Here is an 8,948-nt window from a genome sequence, read left to right as displayed (position 1 = left end):
GAGAAATCCAGTTTCTGACATTCCACAGCCCCACAAGCCTGGAACTTTGCATAAATTGAAGGTTCTAGTTCCTAAAATGTTGCAGAATTAACTTTCCCAATTTAGTGATTAAAAGGAAGGAATGGGGGAAGAAAAATTACAGTTCTATGTATTTATGTCATCACCATTTAAATTATAGTCCAGACTAGAATACAGAATTTGTTACAGATACAGAACAATTGGCCAAGACTCTTCCTGTATATTTCATTGCATCTTTTAAAAATTCTTTCAAAGGACAAGGGCGTTGCTGGCTCTATCAGCACTTACTGTCCATCCTAATTGCTCAGGACCTGGAGTCACATGTAGGCCAGATCAGGTAAGGACAGTAGTTTATTTCCCGAAGGGATATTATTCAACCATATGGATTTTTCTGACAATCAATAGTGGATTCATAGTCATCACTACACTTTTAATTGCAGATTTGTATTAACTTCAAATTCCACCATTAGCCATGGTGGGATTCAAACCCAAGTCCCCAGAACATTAAATAAAATCCGAAAGGACTGCAGATGCTGTAAATCAGGAACAAAAACAGAAGTTCCTGGAAAACTGCAGGTCTGGCAGCATCTGTGAAGATAAAAATCAGAGTTAACATTTTGGGTCCACTGACCCTTCCTCAGAACCGATGGTAGCGGGGAAAATGTCAGCTTATACGCAGAAAATAGGGAGTAAAATGATAGGATAGAGCCTGGAGAGAGAGAAGAGCAGTTGGATGGACAAGGGAGTTGATAGTGATCTGGCTGGGAGGGTGAATAGTTGTTAATGGGGACCGTTAGTGACTAACAGCGGGTGTGTAATGGCAGGCCTGGTATGGGGGTGTAGGGGGCTAGGACATGGGAGAGTTTAGTGCCTAAAATTATTGAAATCAGTATTGAGTGCGGAGGGCTGCAGGGTCCCCAAGTGGAAAATGAAGTATTGTTCTTCCAGCTTGCACTGAGCTTTGCTGGAACACTGCAGCAAGCCAGAGACAGAAATATTGCCCAGGGAACAGGGTGGTGTGTTGAAGTGGCAGGCAACTGGAAGCTCAGGGTCTTTAATGCACGCAGAACGTAGATGTTCTGCAAAGTAGTCACCCCCAGCCTACGCTTCAATTTCCCAACGTAGAGGAGACCACACTGTGAGCAGCGAATGCAGTAGACTAGATTCTGTAAGTGAAGGTGTGTTTGGGCCCTTGGATACTGGGGAGGTAAATGGGCAGGTGTTGCTCCTTTGCTGGTTGCAGGGGAAGGTGCCGTGGGGCGGTGTTGGGAGTGGAAGAAGTGTGGACCAGGGTGTCCCGGAGGGAACAGTCCCTGCAGAAAGTGGACAAGGGACAGGAGGGGAATATGTGTCTGGTGGTGGCAGTGTCTCGTTGGAGGTGGTGGAAATGGTGTCTGATGATCTTCTGGATGTGGATGCTGGTGGGATGGTAGGTGAGGATAAGGGGAACCCTATCGCTCTGGTTGGAGGGAAGAGAAGGGGTGAGGGCGGAAGTGCAGGAGATGGGTCGGACCTGGTTGAGGACCCTGTCGACAACAGTGCTGGGGAATCCTCGGTTGAGGAAGAAGGTGGACACTTTGGAGGCTCCCTTGTTGAAGTTGGCATCATCTGAACATATACGATGGAGACAGAGGAATGGAGAGAAATGGCATGGAGTCTTTACAAGAAGCAGGGTATGAGGTTGTATAGCCCAGTAGCTGTGGGAGTCGGGAGGTTTATAGTGGATATTAGTGGCCAGCCTATGCCCAGAAATGGAAACAGAGATGTCAAGGAAGGGAAGGGAGAAGTTAGAGATAGATCAGGTGAAAGTGAGGGCAAGGTGGAAATTGGAAGCGAAATCTATGAACTTTCCCAATTTCAGATGAGAGAGGGAAGCGTTTCAATGATATCATCGAGATATCAGAGAAAGAGTTGTGGGTGGGGGCTGGAATAGGACTGGAACAAAAGACCCTGAGCTACCAGTTGCCTGCCATTTCAACACACCATCCTGTTCCCTGGCCAACATCTCTGTCTTGCTGCAGTGTTCCGGCAAAGATTAGTGCAAGCTGGAAGAACAATACTTCATTTTCCACTTGGGGACCCTGCAGCCCTCCGCACTCAATACTGAGTTTAATAATTTTAGGGCCTAAACTCTCCCATGTCCTAACCCCCTACCACACACACCAGGCCTTGTTATCACATAGATAGCAGGAACTGCCGCAGTGGGGTTAAAATTGTTTCAGAGATAGTAAGTTATCACACAGCCTGCCATTACACACTACCTATTGTCAGTCAATGACAGTCCCCATTAACAATTATTCACCCTCCTAGCCAGATCGTTATCAACTCCTTTGTCAATCCCATCATTTACTCCCTACCCCACCCCCTCCCTATTTTCTGCAAATAAGCCAGCGTTTTCCCAGCTACCATCAGTTCTGAGGAAGGGTCACCGGACCTGATATGTTAACTCTGATTCTTTTCTTCACAGATGCTGCCGACTGTCTGTATGGAGTTTGCACATTCTCTGTGTCTGCGTGGGTTTCCTCCAGGTACTCCAGTTTCCTCCAACTGTCCAAAGATGTGCAGGTTAGGTGGATTGGCCATGCTAAATTGCCCTTAGTGTTCAGCGATGTGTAGATTAAGTGGATTATAGGCATATGGGTTTGGGTGGGACACTCACAGGGTTGGTGTGGACTTGTTGGACCAAAGGGCCTGTTTCCACATTGTAGGGATTCTATGATGATTCTATGATGAACATGCTGAGTTTTTCCAGCAACTTCTGTTTTTGTCTCCAGAACATTACTTCAGTCTCTGGATTAAGAGTCCAATGATAATACAACTAAGCCATCGCCTCCCCTAGAGCAGCTATAAAATAGCAGCTTTTCTGTTTAATAAGACAAAATGTTTTAAAACTGTACCATTGAAAACAAAAATAAATTATTGGAATTTCAGATTTCCACTATCCTTAGAATGCTGCTTCAGTACTTGTTGAAAAATTGCATACTTGGCTAAAAATTCTAAAATGTTAAAGAAAAACAATGAAGTTGGACAGTAGCAGATATCATTGAGATGCAAGTTTAGCTTTGTAGAGGCCACAAACCTCACACCGCACTCAGACCTGGAAACGTTCCTCTCAGCGTGTAGCTCTACCAGTGCTCCAGAGTAATTAAAAATCTCAGCCATCCTAAACACAAAGTGCCATTCAAAACTCACCTGACCAACTGCTGGCAAATCTGACATCCTGGAAGGCATCTACAACCAAGCAAAAATAATAAATCAACCTTGTGAAGATAAAATCTTCTCCCCACACACAACATTTTCGAACAGGCACTACAGTGACAAAGGGAATAAGTTGGGATCGCTTTGCCAGAAGTCTGTAAACAATATCCTTATGACTTGGAGGCTATCCACATGAGACAAGAACTTAGCTACATATATGGCATTAAATTATTTTTATCAAGAAACTGGCCCACTGTTAAAAGCTGGAATGTAATCATATGACTGATAAGAAGCTATTTTACCCATAAAAGCTTCTTAAAGAAACAGATTTAGGGATGGAACTCCGGAGTTCAGGCCAGCAACCAATAAGGGGGTGAACAGTATTTAGGGTGCACAAGAAGTCAGAGTTGAATGGGAGAAAACATAGGTCAGAGGTGAAAGGGCAGAGTTAAGGGTGAGCTCAAAATCGCAGAGGTAGAAGATGGAGACTGGCTGGGAGACTATTGGAATAGTCAAATCTGAAGTTAGCTAAATAATTAGCAGTCAATAGGCCGAGGCAGACCAGTGATGAGTGATCCAGCATGGGACAGCAATAATGGAGGAAAGGTAAAATAAATGGTAAAGGAAGCATTAAAGATAGTGGCTTTGGTTTCCCTCTTGCAGATTCTCTATCTACTGGACAGAAGTGAAACAGAGGAAAGGCTGCTCCTCTCAACTGGACAATGTTGTGGGGATGACAGGCCTTTCTGCAGCCCACCCTCCTCTCTCTGGTCTCCTTAACTGACATCTCCTGTCCATTTTCTCTCCCACCAATCTGCCCCACCCATCTCACGGACCAATCCTCACTATTCCCTACCTACATGCACCTATCACCATCCCACTTACCTTTCCCCAGCCCCACCCCTCCTATTTATTTCCCGACTCTCTGCCCCCTCCCCATTTCCGAAGAAGGGTCCCGATCCCAAACATCAACTTTGCTGGTCCTCTGATGCTGCTTGATCTGCTGTGTTCATCCAGCTCCACACTGTGTTGACTCTGACTCCAGCAACTGCAGTTCTTGTTATCTCTAAATCACTGTCAGCTATTGTGATGTTTATAATCTTCAGTTCTATATTTTAGATTTGCCTTGGTCATTTACAAAGAAAACAAACCAGTCTTTAAATGGAATCTATTCGATATTCTCATTGCTTTCAGTAAAGTTTTTAGTGTCTCATCTCATTTCAGTCTTATTTATTTTAATTGACCACTGCTTCATATTAAAATGTTATAACGTCCATTAATAAACCAGAAATTCGGTTGGCGGAGTTGCTTGTTGACATGTGTGTATGTGTGCATACGCATGTGCGTGTAAGTAAAATTCTCAGGATGCCTGCCATTATCCACCTGCTCCCAGATTCAATAGTATATTGTGCTAATGGAACTTCCTTGGATATTGCACTACACAATCAACTATTTAAAATTCATATCATGACAATACAGATTTCCCTTATAAGATAACTTCTGGTTGTTGGCTAAAATTATCTTTGAAAACTAAACTAACTAAAGCCAAGTAGATATATCAAGAAAAATTACTACAAACTAAACAAGTGTTGTGGTCCCAGCTGATGTTGTCACTGGACGTCAGATCCCAGAATTGGCTTGATAGATCATATTTTGATTTTTTTTTAAAATGTGGAAGTTTTTCCAACCTAAGCATAGAAGGGTGCAGATTAGTTTTAATAAATGAAACAGAAGCTTGTCACACAAAATAAATAAAAATAAACTGAACCAACCCATCTACATACAGCAGTTGAAAGATTTCAAAGTATACGGCAAATAACAATCATCTACTCACCAATATCATCTTACTTCCTGGTCTGCAAATGTCACAAGCTAAACTCTTTCACTGAGGTAGTCCATTTTCCTAACTGTTCTGAACGATCTTCTGGAGGAGAAACTAACTTACACCTGACCCCTTATACCAGCCAGATTTCCTTCAAATTGAACTCAAGTTTTTGAATAAATTTAAAAAAGAAACTTGCTCATCCTAGATTCTGCTAAAGCTAATAGTTCAATGCTTTTTCTGTTGTAGAACTCTCAATAGAATTAACTTCCCACAGGGATCCTTGCATCATCTCCTCTCTGGCACATACTGGTTTTAAAGTTATGGTTAAGGAAAGATCAAGCTAACTAATTTAAAACCCTTTCACAAAGAGATAAACCAATTCACATGCCACTAGTTTTAAATTCAAACACAAAGAGAATTTGTTATATATTTAGAAATCACACCTTTTCTCACATAAGCATTCTCCAAAATGGATAAATTTTGATTCTAAATATGAATAATTTCCAGGGAAAAGGAAAGATACTTGATATTTGCATTTGCTAAAACAGACAAAAGGGTTAAGTGATGAGGAGACTAAATACTCTATGGAACACTTATCAAACAATCTTTTCCAATAGTATAACAAGAGAGAAACACACTATAGAGAATTAGTAACACTATTCAGTTTCTGCACCATACACCATCCAAGAGAATTTTGACAGCAGATACATTCTGACAGAACACAAGACAAAATTCCTTAGGTTACTGTATGAAATTAAGGAAGGAGATTTATGACAGTGAATTTTCCATAACAATATCCAGTCTAAGTATACAAACTTCACAAAAGTGGACACAAACGAAAAGTGCATTGCCTATATTTTACCAAAATCCTAGTAATTCCAGTGCCATTTGTCCATCATTAAGAACATGTTGCAATTTTGATCCCACATCACAAAAAAATTACATGAGGAAATGTATCATCCAATTCTTCAAAACTAGAAATAAAGCATATTCAAAACTGAAGCACAACTAAACGCAAGTTTCTTTACCTGTGTGGGTCTTTTGAGCTTGGAATTATGTAAACACATTCCCTCTTGGTAAAAGTATTCTCTATCCAGGATTTCTGGGACTGCAAAATAAAACAGGAGTAAATGGTTCATTAGTTTCACCAGCGAATTTAATGGCACTACACATTCACATATTCTTCTTCTAATCATTTACTCAAACGAATGCATTAAAGAAAAGAAAAAACAGGTGAATGAAAAACCACAGAGATAGTAGGAACTGCCAATGCTGGAGAATCTGAGATAACAAGGTGTAGAGCTGGATGAACACAGCAGTTTGAACACAGCAGGCCAAGCAGCAGAGGAGCAGGAAAGCTGATGTTTCGGGTCGAGACCCTTCTTCAATGATTCAATTCCTCCTCTCAGCATGTTATTTAAACCGAACTGGACTATCTGCAACCTCACTGTGCAGTTTGATCTGGAGTTTAATTTTTTTTTTCTGAAGAAGGGTCTCGACCCGAAACGTCAGCTTTCCTGCTCCTCTGATGCTGCTTGGCCTGCTGTGTTCATCCAACTCTACATCTTGTTATCTATGAATGAAAAACCACAACCAGTTCCAATTTTCTTAGAAATATATTTTTACACAGTTTATTTCATTTTAATTATGCCTTTTGTTTCTCTAGATAAATAAGGAAGGGAGGGATCCATCCACAAATCCTCCTAAACTCAAATTCTGTCATCCTCACAAGAAATAGGAATGGTTGTTTAAACAGGTAGCTGGCTTACTCTGGCTTTGCAAACTTAGCATCAAAGAAAATACAGAGAATCGTGGGTGTGCAGGTGAATATGTTTTATACAGGAAAAGAAATCCACACAAATGATTAAAAAAAGTCAGCTCTCTGAACTTCAGAGTCAAGACTATTTGCATCAAGATTCCAGACAGAAAAGAACTTTAAACAAAATGACTACTCTAGTAATAGTCTATTGGGTTACCAATTGCTTAAAACAACAATGGAAATACTGCAACTTCTCAACAAGAAGAGGTGTATAAAGATTAGGTGCTAATCAGTTTGAGAGGGGTTGTAGAGATTTGAAAATGGGATTAATGGTTAAAACATTAGAAGTAGTCCGTTCATGCGACTGAGGGTAAGTCTACAGACAAGTAGAACTTAGCACAGATAACGACGTCAGGTGCTGAATTAAGGGCAATTTGGTATTTGCCTGGAGTCTAGGAAAGAAGAACATACCATTAAAATGACTGACTAAATCAATTTATAGGAAATGAGAAGGAACACATTTGGCAAGAAGTGGTTTTAGTGATGGAGGAAGATGATACCAGAGATTGAAGTATAGTCTTGTTTATGGATGGAATGTGGAGTTTAAAATTAAACTCAAGATCAAACTGCACAGTGAGGTTGCAGATAGTCCAGTTCAGTTTAAATAACATGCTGAGAGGATGAATTGAATCATTGGCAAGAAAGTAGTGCTTACCGTGGGGACTAAAAATTTGGTGTTTGATCTTCCTGATGTTGAAATTTGTGACTATAGAACATTATTTATGACAAATGTAGGTTGCTCGGGGTTAAGAAAGATGGGAGAAAGTACAGCACTGTGGAAGCCAAGTCTGAGAATGATGTCAGGAAAATCATGGAAGTGAGGTACAGAGGACAGCAAATGCTACAAACCTCAATGAATTGCCCAAGCAACAATGCAAAGACAGAAACAGAAGCCTTTGCAGTAAGTCACTGTTAGCACTTGGAAACTTAGGAATGGAATCACTCACTGTTCATGAAGTGGAACTGAGCCAAAAGAGCATAAGCAGAGATGAAACACTGAATTTAACTATTAGTCAAGTGCCCTGCATTTTAATTCTTTGAGCATCTTATTTATCACATTTGCCCTTTCATTATGATATTTCCTGTCAGATGCTAGGAACTTCAGTAAAGTGAGTATGATACAACAATTTGCTTAACTGGTATCATTTCAGGAACTGGTCCCAGTATTTAAGATTTTCTGAACAAACAGATGAAGTTCAGGAATCTGATGCATTATGCCACTTCCGAGGACCTCCAGTTTTAACTTTGATAGATTAACTAATTAGCAAAGGAAACAGTGCTTACAAGGGTTTAATTATACAACAGAAAGGATGCCTTATTAACTTAAATACAGCAACATCACAAATATGAACCGAGTACAAATAATTTAGGAATGCTCGAGAATCCCAGAAGCAAAATTTGAAAAAAAGCCATGAACAGAAAGGATATAACTAGGCATGTTGCATTTTAAACATATCTTCTATTTATTGGATGCAAACACAAATAATAGGATTTCATGTTAACTTAAAAGTTTTACGAATGTTTGTAGTGTTCTTCATCTCCCAAACATCAAACAAATTTCAGAATGTAATCGTCTCATCTACTAGAATTATGAATATAAAATACAGAGCCACATTAAAAATGGTCTTCAATACAAAAGGTTTTGACTCTCTACCTGTTCCTGTTAAGGTCCTCCACCAACTATTGATTTTAAGTAACCATGTGTTAACTGTCTGTGAATTTCAGCCATCAGCTCTTAGATAAGATCACATGACTCTCCCACATCCAGCGTGATGAACTGGAGCCTTATGTACTTACAATCTCACATCTGTAGGTTATATGCAGACATGTTGCCAGCCGATTAGCTATGACCACATTTAAAATTAACAACTACTATCTAGTACATCTTTATCTCCTAAGCACAAGAAATAAACTAGTATGCTTTGAAATGTTGCATACCTATCATAACATGTCTTTGCATTTTAAAAGTTTTTTTTAAAAATTCATTCGTAGGATTTAAGCATCGCTACCTGGCCAATATTTATGGCCCATCCCTAGCTGGCCTTGAGAAGGTGGTGGTGGTGGTGAGCTGCTTTCTTGAACCACTGC

This window comes from Rhincodon typus, chromosome 33, assembly GCF_021869965.1.
Source record: "Rhincodon typus isolate 14 chromosome 33, sRhiTyp1.1, whole genome shotgun sequence".
In the NCBI taxonomy this organism is placed as follows: Eukaryota; Metazoa; Chordata; class Chondrichthyes; order Orectolobiformes; family Rhincodontidae; genus Rhincodon; species Rhincodon typus.
Note: the sequence above shows the minus strand (reverse complement) of the source record.